At 39.1% G+C, this 19,592-nt stretch overlaps 1 long non-coding RNA gene across 1 annotated transcript; it reads left to right on the top strand.

The window, feature by feature from the left end:
• The first annotated feature begins 99 nt into the window (after positions 1–99).
• On the top strand, positions 100–2,055 carry LOC138394012 (uncharacterized). Its single transcript, XR_011235283.1, has 3 exons — positions 100–319; positions 1,319–1,388; positions 1,750–2,055. It is a non-coding gene; the product is annotated as an uncharacterized lncRNA (long non-coding RNA).
• The last annotated feature ends 17,537 nt before the right edge of the window (positions 2,056–19,592 follow it).

The following is a 19,592-nucleotide window of genomic DNA, read 5'->3' as shown; positions in this document are numbered from 1 at the left end:
CGCGCCCAATCGGGAACGTGCGGTGGGCGGGGCCTGGGGCAATTACTGGATAGCGTCGGTCCAGGCGGAGCCGGGCGTGTGGGTTTCCGGCGGGGCAGGTGAGCTGCGTCTATTCGCCTGCCCTCGAGGCTGGGCAGCCGGCGGGAGGGGGCGCCTCTAAATGGGAACAGTAGTTTTAAATAGACCCCGGCCGACGGCTGACAAGCGCTCCCACGTGCCGCAATCGAGTGCGGTTCCGACCCGAGAGCGTCGCTACCTGAGGGGAGCAGGCCCGCGGACGGCTCCCAGAGTTAGAGCAGCCTCTGAGTCGAGCCTAATTGTGGGTCGATTAGGGCAGAGGGGAGAGGGGCAGGGGCAGGCTGTTTCCTTGGCTCTGTGATGAATCGCCACCATCTTCCAAGATTGAGGTGTGCGAACAGGCTTGATTTCTTACTATCTTTATTCTCCCGTTGCGATGTTTCAGTTCCTGAGCCAGAAAGCGGCGAAACTCGAGCAATCAAGTAGAGTTTAGGGTCAGAAAAACTCAACGCAGTAGTTCCTGGACTGTCGGGGGACGGGGGCAGGATTTACATGGACAGGACTGGCCTGTTTTAATCTGCCGGCTGTAAAGTATGGAGAGGGCGATTTTGCTCTCTAGTGTATCCTTCCGGCAAAAGATGTTAAGACTTTAATTTTTAAAAGGAATTTAGAGGCGAGTAAGCACTGACCAGCTTAGGGTTGTCTAATATTCCTTAATAATCCTACCTACCGACATAGGGATCTGTAAGAATTACATGGAAGAGTAAACTTTTTAAAAAGACTGTTCCAGAAAGTATTACCTGTTACAAACTTCACAGATTAGTGATACATGGTCTGATATATACTGTTCTAGTGACCGTGTAGTGTGACAAGAGCAGTTAGGGAAACTGTGCCTCCCAAACTAGCCCATAGGAGCCACCTGGGGTTTTGTTGAAAACGCGGTTTTGATTAGCAGGCTGGGCGGAGCCTGGGCTGCTACAGTTCTAACAAGGTCTCAGGTGATAACAGATTTTTCTAGTCTGAGCCACCCTGTGAGCAGCAAAGTACCGAAGTGCTCACCTCATGGCTTAATGAACACCTTGCCCCCTTCCTTTCCGCTGAATAATCTTCCCTTTGTTCTCTGTTCTAGCTTCCCAAGTCTATTATGTTAGAAGCTCAGGATTAGGCATCGGGTTGAAGGGTGAAACCCAAGTTCTGTTCTTGCTTGTTGCTTCTCATTTGTGTCATACTGGTCTGGTTAGTTCTGAGTCTGTTTCTTCACCACTAAATGGGGTGTAATGATAACTGTCCTTTGTCACAGGGTTATTGTGCGGTTCAGATGTCACAATGTATGTGAAAGGACATTGTAGACTCAACAATGCTGTATGAATGTAAGTTATTAAAGTAACCAGACATTAACTGGCCAGTGTGTGAGACAAATGTAATAACAAGTATAGGTAATATTTATGGAACTTACCATGTACCAGGTACTGTGCTTATTAAATTACTTTTACAAATGAAGAAACTGAGGCACAGAATGTTACTATCCAAAGTGACACAGCTAGTAAGTGGTAGAGGTAGAATTTGAACCTATGCAGTTAACTTTGGAGTATTTATTGAATGGAGTTTCCCGTTCTCTCTTAATTTAGAAAGCAAGAGAGTGGGATGTTTTATAGTTCTACTTTAATTGTCACATGAATCTAATTTTATTGGACTGACTTCTCCTTTTATTTATTTGTTTTGTTCCTTCAGAAGCCAAGGTACAAGGATGGTGGGAAACATTCCTACCTACTCAAAGGGAACTCACATTATCCAGGGAAGCCCATGAAGAAAAGCCTCAGAGAAGCCAATTTCTATTAATTTAAACAAGCTTCAGTATAAAAGCATATTGGAACATTAGTGCTATGGATTAACAGAGTACAGCAGGCTGGGACAAATTTGAGGTCCGAGTTCTTAACTTTTTGTGCCACAAACCACTTTGGCAGTCTAGTAAAGCCATGGACCAGGGGTGGGGAAACTTTTCATGTTGGAAGGCCACATTGATTTAGCTGTAATCTAAGCCAAATTAAAGAAACTTCAATTAGATATATTTTAAAATGTACATTATTTTGTAAAAATCTAACTACTATGTACTTAATAATTTAAAAAAATAAAAACTATTAATTTTAAAGTTAACTAACCTTTTAATGACATTGTTGTGTCTGCTTTTTGTTGGAAAACATTGGACTATTTGGTTGCAGCAGGGAGGTCTGCAGTTTCGGTTGGTCTTCTAGATGAGTATCAGTCATTGGTCACCTTAAGAGTGTCTTGATTTGGGTTAGGTAGGAGACTGTAGATTCGCAGCAATAAGTGGCTGAAAAACAAGAAAGCGTTTTTCGGACATGTTGCTGAAGGTGTGGGTATTCTGCATTTTTCCATATTTCAGTTGGATCTTTGTTAGCATCAAACAATGACTTTGAAATGTCATCTACTGAGAGCTCAATCAATTCCATCTGTAGTTCTTTTCGTGCCTTGGTGATATTAACTAGGTGAGGCTGAAATGCTAATTTGAGTGTGATGTCATGATTCTCACAGTCAGTGAACCTTTCATTGTGTTCTCCAATTAACAGGTCTTTAACAGCTGCCTGTTCTTCAGATGATTCACATATATCATCCTGCTCATCAGTGACCTTTGCTGACTGGGGAAAATGTTCATCTGAAATTTCCTTTTGAAGAAGTGCTTTGAAAAAAGATAGCTTTTTTCCAAATGCTTGGATTTTTTTGCCACATATCACATATAGACTTAGTTTTACCTTGCAAAGAAATGTTAATGTATTTTGATTTGACATGATATCACACAGAAATGCTGCATTCTTATAGAAATCTTTTAATAATTCACAATGCTGATTCTGTTCTTCATAAAATTTATCTGTTCTCACAGAGATAAAATTTTGGCTGACACCTGTCCCTGTGATAGCCAATGAACTTTAGAATGATATGGCAAATCCACACTGCATATTCCACTTTCAGGTTATGAAACTAACAATGCCGTATTGCATTTGCACAAACATAGTTAACAATACTTATAACTTATTGCCAAGTGTCATTTAAAATAGTAGCTTTAGCACAGAGATTTTGCTGATGCAAGAGACAGTGAAAGGAATTGAGAGCATCTGGATCTGTTAAATAACTTTTTTTATCTATACAATAAACCCTTCATGTTTTCCTGTCATGAAAGGTGCATGTCTGTACATTGATTAAATTTACCAAACTCAGTCCAACTTCACGACACTTATCTTGAAAGTTGTTGCAGATACCTATTCCCTGTGTTCTGTTCACAAGAGTGTCCAAAGCGAGTAACCGTAGCAAAGAAAATCTTCTGTTATGACCTGAATGAAGTATAAAACCTGTGCTGAGTCAGTATTATAAGTTGATTCATCCAAAGTGACTGAATGATACATATTTTCCTTTTGAAATATTGCAGGAAGTTCTGTTAAGTTGAAGGCTAATTCACGCTGCCGATCTTCTCCTTGAAAGAGGCAGTTGTTTTGTACTTTGAAATGTTATCAGGGTCTAAGCATCCTACAACTTTGACAATGCATTCTTTCACAATTTATTTTTTTTTTTTTTTTTTTTTTTTTTTTTGAGACAGAGTCTCACTCTGTTGCCCGGGCTAGAGTGAGTGCCGTGGCGTCAGCCTAGCTCACAGCAACCTCAAACTCCTGGGCTTAAGCGATCCTACTGCCTCAGCCTCCCGAGTAGCTGGGACTACAGGCATGCGCCACTATGCCCGGCTAATTTTTTTGTATATATGTATTTTAGTTGTCCATATAATTTCTTTCTATTTTTAGTAGAGACGGGGTCTCACTCTTGCTCAGGCTGGTCTCGAACTCCTGACCTCGAGCGATCCACCCGCCTCGGCCTCCCAGAGTGCTAGGATTACAGGCGTGAGCCACCACGCCCGGCCATTCTTTCACAATTTAGATATCACTGAATGACTTCCCTTTTTTCCCCAAGTATATATGCTACTTTATAAGTTGCTTCAGTGGCGTTATTTCTCGGTCTTATTGCAGCTTGAAAGAATTGTCTTTGCTTTTGCTTTTCATCTTTTGATTTCTGCAATACAACCTTTTGCATCTCTCCCTCTAATTTAAAATATTTGTGGTTCTTATGAGTGTTACAATGCTGATGAGCATTGAATTTCTTTAATGTTGATATTGCAGTATCACCAAGCAAGAAAATCATCTTATCTTTGGCAGAAACAAGATAATATTGCAATCCCCAATTCTCATTAAAATGTCTGTTTTCTTCCTTCAGTGTTCTCTTGGTCTTCTTTGACATGGGCAGACAGAATTAAAAAATACTGTCGAGCTGTGCAACTATTCACAAATTCCACTTCGAACAGAAACACAGTGCACCAGTGTCAGAAGCTGATAGGCTAGTCGACTGGCATACTCGACCCCCATACACTCCGCCTTGAGCAGTAGTGGCGCCAGTCAGGCAGGGGAAATTAGAACTAAATCATGAAACTTACTTTATCCTTTGGTAGTTTAAATACATTCATTTAAAATATAAAAATATAAAAGATGAACAAAAATATATTTATAAAAATAAAAGGATTTGTGCTGTAAAATTTGAGTTCAGTCACATGTGGCCTTAAGGCTGTAGGTTCCCCAACCCTGCCATGGACCCTTCCGAGAATAATGTTTTATATGTATAAAATGAAATTCATTGCATTATAAAATGAGACATTTGAAATACAGTTATCAAAATATTAAGGAAAAGTGTGATATAGGTATGTATGCACTTTATTAACACAATAAGATCTAGTGATGGATCTAATAAAGACCAAAATTTTGAAATGATGAACATAAATGACATTTCCAGACTTCGCAACAATTGTAATGTGATCTAAAGCATCTGTGCTTTCTGTTGGTGATACAGGAGTAGGTACAGCTAATTCTACTCTTTGTTGCCCACATTCATAATTGAAGGAATGCTAATTTTTACTTAGAGATTATTAAAAGTAAGATGTCATTTTTTTTTTCCCATCCAAATTTACACACCCTCTGACTTCTATTCAAGGACTTCATGCAAAAAAATCTTAGAAGTCTTGACCAGGTGCTGTGGCTCACGTGTATAATCCTAGCACTCTGGGAGGCTGAGGTGGGAGGATTGCTTAAGCTCAGGAGTTCGAGACCAGCCTGAGCAAGAGCAAGACCCTGTCTCTACTATAAATAGAAAGAAATTAGCCAAACAACTAAAAAAAAATAGAAAAAATTAGCCGGGCGAACATGGTGGCGCGTGCCTGTAGTCTCAGCTACCCAGGAGGCTGAGGCAGGAGGATTGCTTGAGCCCAGTTGTTTGAGGTTGCTGTGAGCTAGGCTGACGCCACGGCACTCTAGCCTGGGCAGCAGAGTGAGACTCTGTCTCAAAAAAAAAAAAAAAAAAAAAACTTAAAGTCTTGAATGGATTGTGAAATTTTAACATAGAATTATAATTGATATTCATAATGATAGTGATTCATCAAGAAAAATTTAATTGCAATGAGTATACTCTCTTTAAGAAGCTATGGAAGTCCATAATAGATTTAGGAAATAGTTTTCTACCATTTGTTGATTTTTTTTTTTCTTTTTTGGCATACCTATAAAGCTATTCTGTGGAAAATTTATCTAGAATGTTTCATTTCCCAGGCATTTTGGCTAGCTTAGGTTTTACGGTATCACTTATTTATGACATGCCTTTGTAAATAAGATATGGTGGAAGAATTACAAAATGAAAACAATCAAGGATGAAAGAAATTAAAATATCATATATTTAAAATTTTTAGTGTTTTTTTTTTTTTTTTTTTTGAGACAGAGTCTCACTCTGTTGCCCGGGCTAGAGTGCCGTGGCGTCAGCCTCGCTCACAGCAACCTCAAACTCCTGGGCTCAAGTGATCCTCCTGCCTCAGCCTCCCGAGTAGCTGGGACTACAGGCATTTGCCACCATGCCCGGCTAATTTTTTCTATATATATATTTTTATCTGTCCATATAATTTCTTTCTATTTTTAGTAGAGACAGGGTCTCGCTCTTGCTCAGGCTGGTCTCGAACTCCCGACCTCAAACGATCCGCCCGCCTCAGCCTCCCAGAGTGCTAGGATTACAGGCGTGAGCCACCAGGCCCGGCCTTTAGTGGGTTTTAATGATATTTAAAGCACTTACTATGTGTTGGGTCCTTTAATTCATTATCTCATCAAATCCCCATTATACAGCTGAAAACACTCAAGGTTATACACTTAATAAGTAGAGCCAGGATTTAAACCTAGGCAGTCTGACCTCAAAACACACACTTTTAACCACTAAACTGATGATTTTTAGTCCTTCAACTATTGGCCACTATTAATTGTCTTCTTAGTGCAACACATATTTGCTACTTCAAAATGTTTATGTACTGCTTAGTATTCCAGGTAAAATTCCACTTAATGACCACAAGGGATTTTCTAAATTCTTCCTTTGCAGTAGTATTGATTATATCCACTACCTCCTTTAAATAAGTGGGCTACCAGTTGGGGTTGGAAAATAGTTTTGTTGTAATAGAGTTTTTGCTTGAAAAATGAAATCCACCTACACCTTTACCTGCCCTCCAAACATACTTTCCCATCTGGTATCTAAACCTTTATTTTATCATAGTGCCACTATATTTTTTATATTGACTACTACCAAGATTATATATAACAAGTGATTTATAAATAAAACCTAATAGAGTTCTAGGTAATTCCTGTTATGGAGGTAAGTGATTATATAATCCCAAATTCATTTTTGTTAGGTAGTAGAGTGAATTCATTGGTTGATTAGCCTTTTTGATTACTGTACTTGTTTGCGTTTGCATCAGTGAACTTATATTTCTGTTCACACTTTGCTAAGGTTAAAATGAAAAGGAACATAGCCTAGAAGTGTTTTGATGCCTTAGGATAAAGCAGGCTAGGATTACCTCAAATTTTTAAACCCTCTTTACATATCTGCTGTTATACAGAGCACACTTTACTGTTAAAAATAAAGTTGAAACATTTTTATTCGTTTAACTTATTTGAATTATAATGGTAGAAATGTCTCCATCTGGAAAAAGAAAGGAAAATAATCATGTTTTTTATATTGCAGTCTGGAATACACTAAAAAAGGTTCTGGTTTTATATATTGAAAGAAACATTTACATTCAGAAATTAATAAAGGTACAAAAATGTTAAAAGATAACTAAAAACAATCTAGAAAATTCCTGGATAATTGTTAATTAAACTACTAATCTGAATAATGAAGGTGTGCCAAGGTCCTAATATTACATGAATTCTTCAGTGAGGGGCCACATTATTACAATAACAAGTACAGAGTTTAATTAAAATGTATTTAGGAATAAATATAATTAACATAGATTAGTACATATACTTATGTTATTAATGTGTCTATATTTTCATATATCTTTGTAACTTTGTCACGGAATTTTATAAAGGATACTGGCTCTAGTACTGTGCATACCATTTTACCAGTTTAATTAGATTGTAAGTGCCGTTGTCCAGATTTTATATCTAGAATGCACATTTACATATTCTGCCTGGAATAAGTAATTTGGAGCCCAAGTCAACCAAATGTTATTTTATATTGTTTGCATAATAATCAAGTTAGTTTCAGCCGGGCATGGTGGCTCACGCCTGTAATCCTAGCACTCTGGGAGGCCGAGGCGGGAGGATCACTCAAGGTCAGGAGTTCGAGACCAGCCTGAGCAAGAGCGAGACCCCGTCTCTACTAAAAATAGAAAGAAATGATCTGGACAGCTAAAAGTATATGTATAAAAAAAATTAGCTGGGCATGGTGGCACGTGCCTGTAGTCCCAGCTATTGGGGAGGCTGAGCAGAAGGATTGCTTAAGCCCAGCAGTTTGAGGTTGCTGTGAGCTAGGCTGATGCCATGGCACTCTAGCCCTGGTGACAGAGTGAGACTCTGTCTCAAAAAAAAAAAAAAAAAAAAAATCAAGTTAGTTTCTATACTTACCAGTTCAGAATCTCATCCTTATTAAGTCAAATTAATTCGATTTAAGAAACTGTATAGGCCGGGCGCGGTGGCTCACGCCTGTAATCCTAGCACTCTGGGAGGCCGAGGTGGGCGGATCATTTGAGCTCAGGAGTTCGAGACCAGCCTGGGCAAGAGCGAGACCCCATCTCTACTAAAAATAGAAAGAAATTATATGGACAGCTAAAAATATATATAGAAAAAAATTAGCCGGGCATGGTGGCGCATGCCTGTAGTCCCAGCTACTCGGGAGGCTGAGACAGGAGGATCCCTTGAGCTCAGGAGTTTGAGGTTGCTGTGAGCTAGACTGACGCCACGGCACTCACTCTAGCCTGGGCAACAGAGTGAGACTCTGTCTCAAAAAAAAAAAAAAAAAAAGAAACTGTATGTTATTTCACACTAAGAGCATCATTTTGTCCTTAATAAGATTTTTGGCATGTAATGAATTATGCACAGATCTTTGAGATTAAAAGCATTGTTCCTCACAAAAACTTATATACACAAATGTTCAGAGTGGCACTATTCATAATAGCCAAAAAATAGAAACAACCTAAATGTTCATCAGCTGATGAATGAACAAATAAAATGTGGTATATTCATATAATGGAATAGTATTGATAACAAAGAACAAGGTGCTGATACGTGTTACAACATGTATCTTGAAGCTTGAAAACATTCTGTCAAGAAGCCTGCCATAAAAGGCCATGTATCGTTTGATTCCATTTATATGAAATGATCCGAAGAGGCAAATCTGTAGGGACCGATGGTAAATTCCTGGTTGCTGGGAATTAGGGGTAGGGGACATGGGGAGTGACTGCTAATGAGTATCGAGTGTTTTGGGGGGAGGTGATGAAATGTTCTAAAATTAGATAATGGCCATGGTAGCACAGCTCTGAATATACTAAAACCTTTTGAAGAGTTAATTTTATGTTATGTGAATTATCTCAATATAGATGCTTTAAAAAAAAATGTGAAATCATTTTGGTGGAAGCTTGTTAAATAATAAGTTAAAATAATAACTATTTTAAATATCTCATAATACTTTTCAGGTTACTGATAAATATAGCATCCTTGTAACACTGTAAATGTGAAAACTTTACAGCTAATAAGAGGCTTTTCCTTCAGTGTAAACAACAATGTAATTTAGATTTTTTTGTTTAATATAATAAGTGTTTGCTGTCAAAACTCTTAAAAATTTGGAGGTACAGTTGATCCTTGAACAATACAGGGGTTGGGAGCAAATATCTGAGTATAACTTTTGACTTTCCAGAAACTTAACTGTTAAGAGCCTATTATTGACCAGAAGTCTTACCAATAATGTGTACAGTCAGTTAACTCAAATTTTATTATATACTGTATTACAATTTAAGCTAGAGAGAGAACATTAAGAAAATAACAAGGAAGAGAAAGTATATTTACTACTAAGTGGAAGTGGCTTATCATAAGGTATTCATCCTTGTCTTCACAGAGGGGAAGCGAAGGAGGAGGGGGTCTGGTCTTGCTGTCTCAGGGTGGCGGAGGCAGAAGAGGTGGAGGGTGTGGCAAGGCAGGGGCAGAGGCAGGCACAGTCGGTGCAACTTGTATTGACAAAGATCTGTGTGTAAGTGGACCCGTGCAGCTCCAACGTGCTGTTCAAGGGTCACCTGTGGTTTCATTAATATTATTTGCTTAATAAAACATAGTGATTGAAGATGATCTTTTAGGCTGGGCGCAGTGGCTCACGCCTGTAATCCTAGCACTCTGGGAGGCCGAGGCGGGTGGATCGCTCAAGGTCAGGAGTTCGAGACCAGCCTGAGCAAGAGCGAGACTCCGTCTCTACTAAAAAATAGAAAGAAATTATCTGGACAACTAAAAATATATAGAAAAAATTTTTAAAAATGATCTTTTAAATAGTATTATATTTTATTGAAAATAAATATAGTTATGATCAGAAATAGAATATATTTTATTTTGGTATACTGTAAATATGAAGAATTTTCTTTAAAATTTCAAGTGAAATTAAATAGGTTAAAAATTGGGGGGAAACCATCCAAAGATTTGGGGGAGTAGGAACTTAACTAAAAATAAGGAATTAAAATTAAAATTACTTCCAAACCATAATTATGATCTTTTTTGTTCAATAACATACAAAATCTAAAGGAAATGGAGAGATGATGTCATTTAGACCAGATAGGATCACTATTCTTCCAATATTGGATTTGATTATTTAAATATCTATGTGAGAATTCTTTAATAAGATACTGATGATAAATATAAAATTTCTTCTATTAAAGAACTTTAAGTTAGGAGTGATTATGTAGGTGCTGTACATACTGGTTCCAAAGGATCAGATGATGGATCTATAATCTAAAGCAGCAGTCCCCAACCTTTTTGGCACCCAGGACTGGTTTTGTGGAAGACAATTTTTCCACGGATGGGGGGCGAAGGGGATGGTTTCGGGATGATTCAAGCACATTACATTTATTGTGCACTTTATTTCCATTATTATTACATTGTAACATATAATGAAGTAATTACACAACTCACCATAATGCAGAATCAGTGGGAGCCCTGAGCTTGTTTTCCTGCAACTAGACGGTCCCACGTGGGGGTGACGGGAGACAGTGACTGATCTGACAGGGGGTGGAGCTCAGGCAGTGATAGAGTGATGGGGAGCGGCTGTAAATACAAATGAAGCTTCGCTCACTTGCCCCCGCTCACCTCCTGCTGTGCGATTCCTAACAGGCCAAGGACTGGTACTGGTTCACGGCCTGGGGGTTGGGGACCACGGATCTAAAGGATCATGGTGGTATCTAAAGGATACATGGTATCTAAGTGACAGTGACTTGATGGAGCCACTGAGGTGAGGTTTTTAATTTCAGATACATACTATATGGCCCCTGTTCAAGATTTTTTCATTGCACAGAAATGGTGATTTACAACACATGGCTCTAGAAGAAAGAATGAACGTTATTGAGAAGTGTTCTACAGCTAAAAATGCTTAATCAAAGAATTTGGCTCATTTGGTGGTGAAGAATGTGACGATTTCAGATGCCCCATTATTAAAGCATATTTAATCTCAAATCTTGAAATAATAGTAATGAGATTGAGCTTTCTCATATATACCTGGTAAAGGAATAATGTGATATAGATTTCCCATCTTACAAAAAGACCCACACAAAAAGAACCTTGGGCCTTACAATGCTTGAAATTCAACTCTTCAAGAGAAATTTAGACAAAAACCCACAGAGTTATTAGGCATTCATAGATTTGTGTGACTTTAGCTTTTCCTTGTTTTCCTTTTTACTGTTCTGCAACAATTCAGAGAAGGGGATGATTCCTCTGTAGTATTTTAGAGGTAGGGCTAAATGCCTGCCCCGGGCTTGTATGAGGCTGTAACTATGGGCAAAATAGGGACATTGGAGGCTGATGAGGACGAATGCAGAAAGAAGTGGAAGGAAAATGTCAAAGGCAAACTTAAACTGTTCTTGGGGTGAGCCCTGTAACCTGGAATGAGGAGAAAACCTTTTTTCTTCTTCCTCCTTGTCATGAGTATTTCCTCATTTCGTTATAAATACATTTGTGTGTATATATACATATATTAAGCAAATAACTTTGTTTTCTTTTCTCTCATTCCCTTATGTAGCATAAGATGTGTTGACTTTATAGCAGTATATAAGTATTGTTAATTTTACATAATAGTATTGAAGTTATGGGATAGGAAAAAAGTAAACATCATTCAAGGACTTTACTTCCTTTTCTGGGGAAGGGATTAGTGCATTTTCAGTTTTAGAAAAGATAGCATCATGTTAGGCAAAATTATGGCCACGTTACTGTTTTTATTTGGAGATTAAGTATGGTTTAAGGAAATTTGTATGGGCGCCAAATTGACAAGGAGTGGACTTGTGATGGTTAATTTTATGACTGGGCTAAGGGGTACCCAGATAGCTCATAAAACATTATTTCTGGCTGTACTTGTGAGATTATTTCTGGAAGAGATTAGCCTTTGAGTCAGCGGACTGAGAGTAAAGATTGCCCTCAACAATGTGAGCAGACATTATCTGGTCTGTTGCAGGCCTGAATAAAAATAAAAAGGCAGAGGAAGGGTGAACTTGCTTCCTGTTTGAGCTGGGACATGCATCTTCTGCCCTCGGACTTATGCGCCTCTTATTCTCAGGATTTTGGTCTCAGACTGTGACTTGAGCCATTACCTTCTCTCTCCTTTGGTTCTCAGGCCTTTGGACTTGGACTGAATTAGACCAGTTGCTTTCCTGGTTCTCCAATTTGCAGATGGCGGATTGTGGGACATAATTTTTACATATATGTCCTGTGGGTTCTGTTTCTCTGGAGAACCCTTATCCATGCTCTGCTCTTTGCTCAAACACTACAAGATCCTTACCCTGGAGCACAGAATTCAGGCTAGCACCAACCATTATAGTGATTCTGTTTCACATAACTTAACTGGCTTTTTTAATACTTGCTAGTTTAAAATCTTGTCACTGTAACATTGTTCACATATAATAGAGCATTCTGCCTTCTGAAAAGCCTGTTTATTTACGGTTTAAAAAAATACATTTCTAACACGAGATTGCTTTTGATGTAGGGTGAGGCAGGATAAAGAGATTGTCGTTCAGTTTATCAGTGACGGTAAATAGGTCTGAATAGGCTAAGTGGAGGTCTTTCAGGTCTGGGCCAAAGAATTTTAATGTAGTGGAGATCTGTTGATAGAACCACTCCTATTTTATTTTTTATTTTTTTATTTTTTATTTTTTATTTTGTTGAGACAGAGTCTTGCTTTGTTGCCCAGGCTAGAGTGAGTGCCATGGCGTCAGCCTCGCTCACAGCAACCTCAAACTCCTGGGCTCAAGCGATCCTCCTGCCTCAGCCTCCCAGTAGTGGGACCACAGGCATGCGCCACCATGCCCAGCTGATTTTTTCTATATGTATTTTTAGTTGGCCAGATAATTTCTCTCTATATTTAGTAGAGACGGGATCTGGCTCTTGCTCAGGCTGGTCTCGAACTCCTGACCTCGAGCGATCCACCCGCCTCGGCCTCCCAGAGTGCTAGGATTACAGGTGTGAGCCACCGTGCCCGGCCCTATTTTCTTAAATGTTCATTTATTTAAAAAAAAAAAAATCTAATGACAATTATGTGCTTGTCGCTGTGCTAGGTGCTGAAGATACACAGAATGAAAGACCCAAATATCACCTACAAGAAAGTCTTTTAAGTGGGGAAGTCAGTAAGCATCAGACCATAGGGTGTGTTCAGGGACATAAATGTGTGCACAGAGCGGTATTAATTTACCTAACTCAGCTGGGGGTGGTCAGGGAAGTTTCTCTGAGGAAGAGAGTTATGTTAAAATGAAAAAAAGGAGGTGACGCTGGAAAAGGAAAAGGAAGGCTCCTAGGCAGAGGGAACCACGTGCAAAGTCTCAGAAGATGACCTGGAATGTTTTGGAAACTGCCAGTACTTTGGCTGCGGTATTGGGCGGGGCAGGGGGCGGGGAAGGTGGAAGGGGCAAGAATAAGAAGACATGAGAAAAGATGAAAAGACATCAGTGGAGATCTCCAGGGCCTTTCATTCTGAAGCAGAGGGAATAGAGGAATTGAATTGTTAACATAAGGGCTTGCTCAGATTTTAATTGAAAAAGATAACTAGGATAGCAATGTAGAATATGGATCCGAGTGTGTATTGGGGTGGAGACTGGAGGCGAAGAGAACAGTTAGGATGCTCATGACATAATCCAGACGAAATGCTGTGAGAAAGACCTGGGAGATGGTGCAGGAAGCAAATTTAGTGTGTTCACTGTGTAGAGCTTGCCTAAAACAAGTTTTTTGAGGATCCCCCCTCCAGTTAATTTTATTAGAATGTTATAATCAAATCATGTATAAAACATTATAGCAAAATATAACATTTTAATAAAAATAACTTAAAACATAATGCTCGGTATGAATTTTCTATATTCTTAAAGGACTATGAAACTAAAGTTTACATATGAAATATGGAAAAATGTAAACTAATAAAATTAGCGTCTATATGGTGCATGATTTTTATTTTTTGCAAGTTAAATCACCTCTTGAAACAAATGTAGGACTAACTGCCACAGTTTAGTATCTGTTAAATTTGTCATGTCTGTACTAACTGCTGTGTTCCATGCGTCTCAATTCTCTTACCACTTTACTAGAATGTTTGGGAGACCTTTGTTCATTTTTTGACTAATGTCATTTGGCTTTCATGTGACCAGAAAGAATAATTTGTCATCTATTTCTGTTCCATTTGCTTAAGACAAAGTACTATAATGTGCTGCTAATAAGATCATAAACCTAAATAAAACACAGGCTCTGAACTCACATGGTGGTACTTATTTTTTATTTTTATTTTTTGAGACAGAGTCTCACTCTGTTGCCCAGGCTAGAGTGCCGTGGCGTCAGCCTAGCTCACAGCAACCTCAAACTCCTGGGCTCAAGCAATCCTCCTGCCTCAGCCTCCCGAGTAGCTGGGACTACAGGCATGCGCCACCATGCCCGGCTAATTTTTTCTATACATATTTTTAGCTGTCCATATAATTTCTTTCTATTTTTAGTATAGACGGGGTCTTGCTCTTGCTCAGGCTGGTCTTGAACTCCTGACCTCGAGCGATCCTCCCGCCCCAGCCTCCCAGAGTGCGAGGATTACAGGCGTGAGCAACTGAGCCTGGCCTACACTTATTATTTTCTATTTTAAAATATTATGGTAGTTATTCATAAGTGGGAATCAAGGTGATTGGGACTATGCTTACAATATTACAGATTACTGAAATCACAAAATGGAAAAAAAATTCTTGTAGAGAATTCAGAGAATCTAGTTTGAAAAACCCTGATGTAGATAGAGGTTATTTAAAAATCCTTTTGTCACATACCTAAAGTGAAATTTGTTGAGTATGACGAATAGAGTCAAGAAATGCGAGGCAAGTAGGACACATAAATATAAACCTGATTCTAACATGGAAGTCAAAGGATAAAGGCTTTAAAGGCTTTAGATGCATTTTAAGTGTCATTCCTATTCTGGAACTCAGGACATAATTTCTTACAGAAAAGTAGTTATGTTTGTAGGTGAACTCACAAAGGGCTTTTAAATCCACCCTCCCTATATGTGTCACACGTTTGAGAAAATGCCCCATAGAGTTCCAAACCGATACGGCAGGACCCATCTACCCTCTGCCCACCAGAATGGCCTCTGACCTTTCTAGCTTCAAGTGACCTCCTGTGGTTTAGGGCAAGTACTCAAGCAGAGTGGGAAGGGTTGACTGAGGGTAAAATCATATTAAGTGGTTGGATGAAAGCTTTAGAAAGTTGGAGAACAGTAGCCAAGGAATCTGGCTGTACATTTAACCTTCTTGACTGTCACTCTGTTTTGGGTGGGCTCTGGGATCCCTTCTTTTCTGTTTTTTAGTTCACTCACATTTCTCTCCACTACCATTATCAGTTGCTTCCTAACAGGAACCAGCAAGTTCTCTTTTCTACACTTTTCTATGGGAAAGGACAATTTCACAGGATTCTTCTTTTCCTTTTCCGTTTGTTCCTAAAGCAAGTATGCACCCTGTTAAATTTTCATGCGTTTTTATTTCTGGAAGTAGGACTTTAGTGTTTATATATGATTATAAGCAAGCAGCTGGGAGTATAAAGGTCAGTGAAAGAGTGGGTAAAGGGTTAAAGAGCTCAGATTTGATCCTGGTTTTCTTCATCCTATGACCTCCATCCCCCCACTCTCACCTAAAAAATTAGACCGAGTAGAAAAAGTCACCAGATTCTACTATTTTTTTTTAAGAAAAATTAGAAATAATCATAGTAATAGTTTCTCTGATGTAGCAAATTAGCACAAGCTTAGTGGCTTAAAAGCAACACCACTATGTTACAGATCTGGAGGCCGAAAGTCTGACATGGATCTCACTGGGCTAAAATCAAGTTGTCAGCGGGGCTGCATTTCTTTCTGGAGATTTTAGGGCAGGATCTGTTTTCTTGCCCTTTCTAGCTTGTAGAGGTGACAACATTCATTAGCTCATGACCCCTTTCCATCTTCAAAGCCAGCAAATGGCTAGTTGAGTCTTCTTCCCACACTCTTCTGCATCCTCCTTTCACTTTTAAGGACCCTTGTGATTACATTGGGCCCACCCAGATAATCCGGGATAATCTCCCCAGCGCAAGGCTAGATTAGCAACCTTAATTCTTTGCCAGGTGTCTCAATCTGTTTATAAAGTAATACCTGAAGCTATAAAATAATAACCCGAGGCTGTGTAAATTATAAAGAAAGGTTTATTTGGCTTAGATTCTGCAGGCTGTACAGGAAGCATGGTGTTGGCGTCTGCATCTGCTGAGGGCCTCAAGCTGCTTCCACTTAGGGTGGAAGGGAAAGGGGAACCAGCGTGTGCAGAGATCACGTGGTGAGAGATGAGGCGAGTAGGAAGGAAGGGGGGGGAGGTGCCAGGCTTGTTTTTAAACAACTTGCTCTTGTGGGAACTAATAGAAAACTCACCCCTGAGGAAGGGCATTAATCTATTCATGAGGGATCTGCCCCCATGACCTAGACAACCTCCATTAGGCCCCACTTCAAACACTGGAGACCAAATTTCAGCGTGAGATTTGGAGGGGACGGACATAAAAACTATATCACCGTGTAATGTATTCACAAGCTCCAGGAACTGGGATGAGCACATCTTTGGCAGGGTGGACAGAGGAGGATATTATTCTGGCTACTACAGCTATTTGTAATTTATTGGGTTCTCTTGAGTTTAAGAACAACTTCCTCTCTTTCCTCTATCACGTTCCCACTTTATTCATTCAAAAAATACCTGACCATCTACTCAACATATCTAATGTCAAATGGTACAGAAAATTCAAATACACTAAGGATTAGAAAGAAGTCTTGGTTTTGTCGACTGAATTTTGTTGTTGATAACTCAAGACTTTCACTGTGGTAGTATTGACATATTTTAAATTGAAGTAGGTTTAGGAGTGAATGAAAGGTGGAAAACAGAGAGCTTGGCCATCTATGAGTATTGGAGTATTAGCTTAGAGGATGTTTTTTTTAAGTATGGGAGAGCTTTGAGTGAGAGAGATGAGATATAGGACAGGGATTCACAGATGGAGCCAGTTTCATCAGGAGGTGTGAGGCTCCAGGTAAAAAAAAAAAAAAAAAAACAGAGTCTTGATTTTTTTTTTTTTTTTGAGACAGAGCCTCACTCTATTGCCTGGGCTAGAGTGAGTGCCGTGGCGTCAGCCTAGCTCACAGCAACCTCAAACTCCTGGGCTCAAGCAATCCTCCTGCCTCAGCCTCCCGAGTAGCTGGGACTACAGGCATGCGCCACCATGCCCGGCTCATTTTTTTCTATATATATATTTTAGTTGGCCAGATACTTTCTTTCTATTTTTAGTAGAGACGGGGTCTCGCTCTTGTTCAGGCTGGTCTTGAACTCCTGACCTCGAGCGATCCTGCTGCCTCGGCCTCCCAGAGTGCTAGGATTACAGGCATGAGCCACCGCACCCGGCCACAGAGTACTTGATTTTGAAAAAGGAGAAGACCCATTAGAGACTAGAGGAAAGATTAGAATGGGTAAAAATGAAGATAAATTTTATGTGGGGGTAGGCAGAAAGTTAACTATTCATACTTGAAATTCTCAACTTTCTTAGGAAGGAAGGAGAGCTGTGTGATCATGTTTAGGGGCATGACAAAAGTAGGAAAGTTTGGAATCACTGCAGAGGGAGAATGAACAACTAACCAAAGAAAAGAGAAAAAGGCCTATTAAGGTCCCAAGATAGGAGATTATGAGTTTATAGAGGCATTTTCACCGGTGGTTGTATGATTCCCGCCCACCCCCCACCCCAGCATTTAGTGGCCTTAAATATATGTGGGTGTGTGTTTCATATCCACGGGATTTGTTAATAGAGACTTGCATTGCTAATGAGTGTGTGAATAAGTACATAAAATCAGTGCTTTTGAAAGGTACACTTAATACATAATATTGGTACCTTTTTTAGTGTAAAATAAACAACTCATAAAAAAATCTTGTTCCCATCTAAGAAATTCAAATGAGCAAGGCGCAGTGGTTGCACCTACAATCCCAGTTACTAAAGAGGGTGAGGCAGGAGGATCACTTGAGGCCAGGAGTTAGAAACCAGCCTGAGCAAGATAGTGAGACTCTGTCTCAAAAAAAAAAAAAAAAAGAAAAAATTCAAATGACAGAAGAAAAGTTTATATGCCAAATGAGAATGAGAGGGGAGTACAGAAAGAAATGAAGGGATGAGAGAAGCATTTAAAATTGAATTAAGATTCATTCTGTAGATAGTTATTGAGCATCTCCTGTATTATCAGGCTTTGAGTTGGGTATCGTGGATAAAACTTAGATGCTTTTCAGACTTTGGTTTTTTTCCCTAAGAGTCCTTAGTCTGTAAAACTAAGCTTTTGGGGCTGGAGGCCAAAACCTTTCCCACTCAGACTCTTTATCTCTCTCCCTCCATCTCCAATCCCCACTCCCACTCAGAATACCCCTGACGGGTCTGTGGATGCCCTCACTGTTTACTCAGCACAGTGTCAAAAACCAAATCTAATGAATATTAATGTTTGAAATTATAATGAGGACGCCTCATTATAACAGTAATAGTCATGCGTAAACCAAATACAATTGGCCCTCAGCATCTGTGAGTTCTGAATCCCTGGATTCAACCAACCGCAGATCAAAAATCTTAAAAAAAATTGGGTCTGTACTGAACATGTGCAGACTTTTTTCTTGTCATTATTCCCTAAACAATACAGTATAGCAACTATTTACATAGCATTTACATTTTAATAAGTATTATCATCTAGAGATGATTATGGTATACAGAATGATGTGTGTAGGTTACATGCAAATACTATGACATTTTATGTCAGGAACTTGAGCATCATTGGATTTGCAGAAGGTCCTGGAATTAATCCTTCATGGCTACTGAGGGATGCCTTTACTGTGAGGTATATGAAGGGATAGTGTAAATACAGGCACGCAGGTGAGGAGAATCTGGCTTACCAGCAGACATCTAAGAAAAACATGAGCATTTCATTGCCTGACATCGCAGTGTAGGCCAGCAATGATGATGGCTGCCCAAGGAACCTATATACACTTTATCTTGGAAGAACAGAAGTATGTTGTCCAGAATAAAGCAGTTGCCTTTTCCTCATCTCCACTAGTCAGACCACAGCTAGATATTACATTTTTAAAGCAGCTTTATTGAAATATTATTGACATACAATAAATTGAACACACTTAAAGTATACAATTTTATAAACTGACATAGGTGTACACCCATGAAACTAAAACCAAAATCAAGATAATGAATTTCACCACAGATTTCCTTGTGCTCTTTTATAAATCCTTTATCTCGTTCCTTCCTGCTCCTCTCTCTCCTTGCCCACAGGAAACCACTTATCTGATTTCTGCCACTATAGGTTAGTTTGCATTTTGTAGAATTTTATTTAAATAGAATCATAGTATGTCTTCTTTTCTTGTCTGTTTTCTCCACTTAGCATTATTTTGAGAATTTTTTATATTATTGTGTCTCTCAGTGTTCATTTTTTATTGCTAA

The sequence above is a fragment of the Eulemur rufifrons genome, chromosome 13, assembly GCF_041146395.1.
Source record: "Eulemur rufifrons isolate Redbay chromosome 13, OSU_ERuf_1, whole genome shotgun sequence".
Lineage (NCBI taxonomy): Eukaryota > Metazoa > Chordata > Mammalia > Primates > Lemuridae > Eulemur > Eulemur rufifrons.
This window is presented reverse-complemented; position numbering and strand designations above follow the sequence as displayed.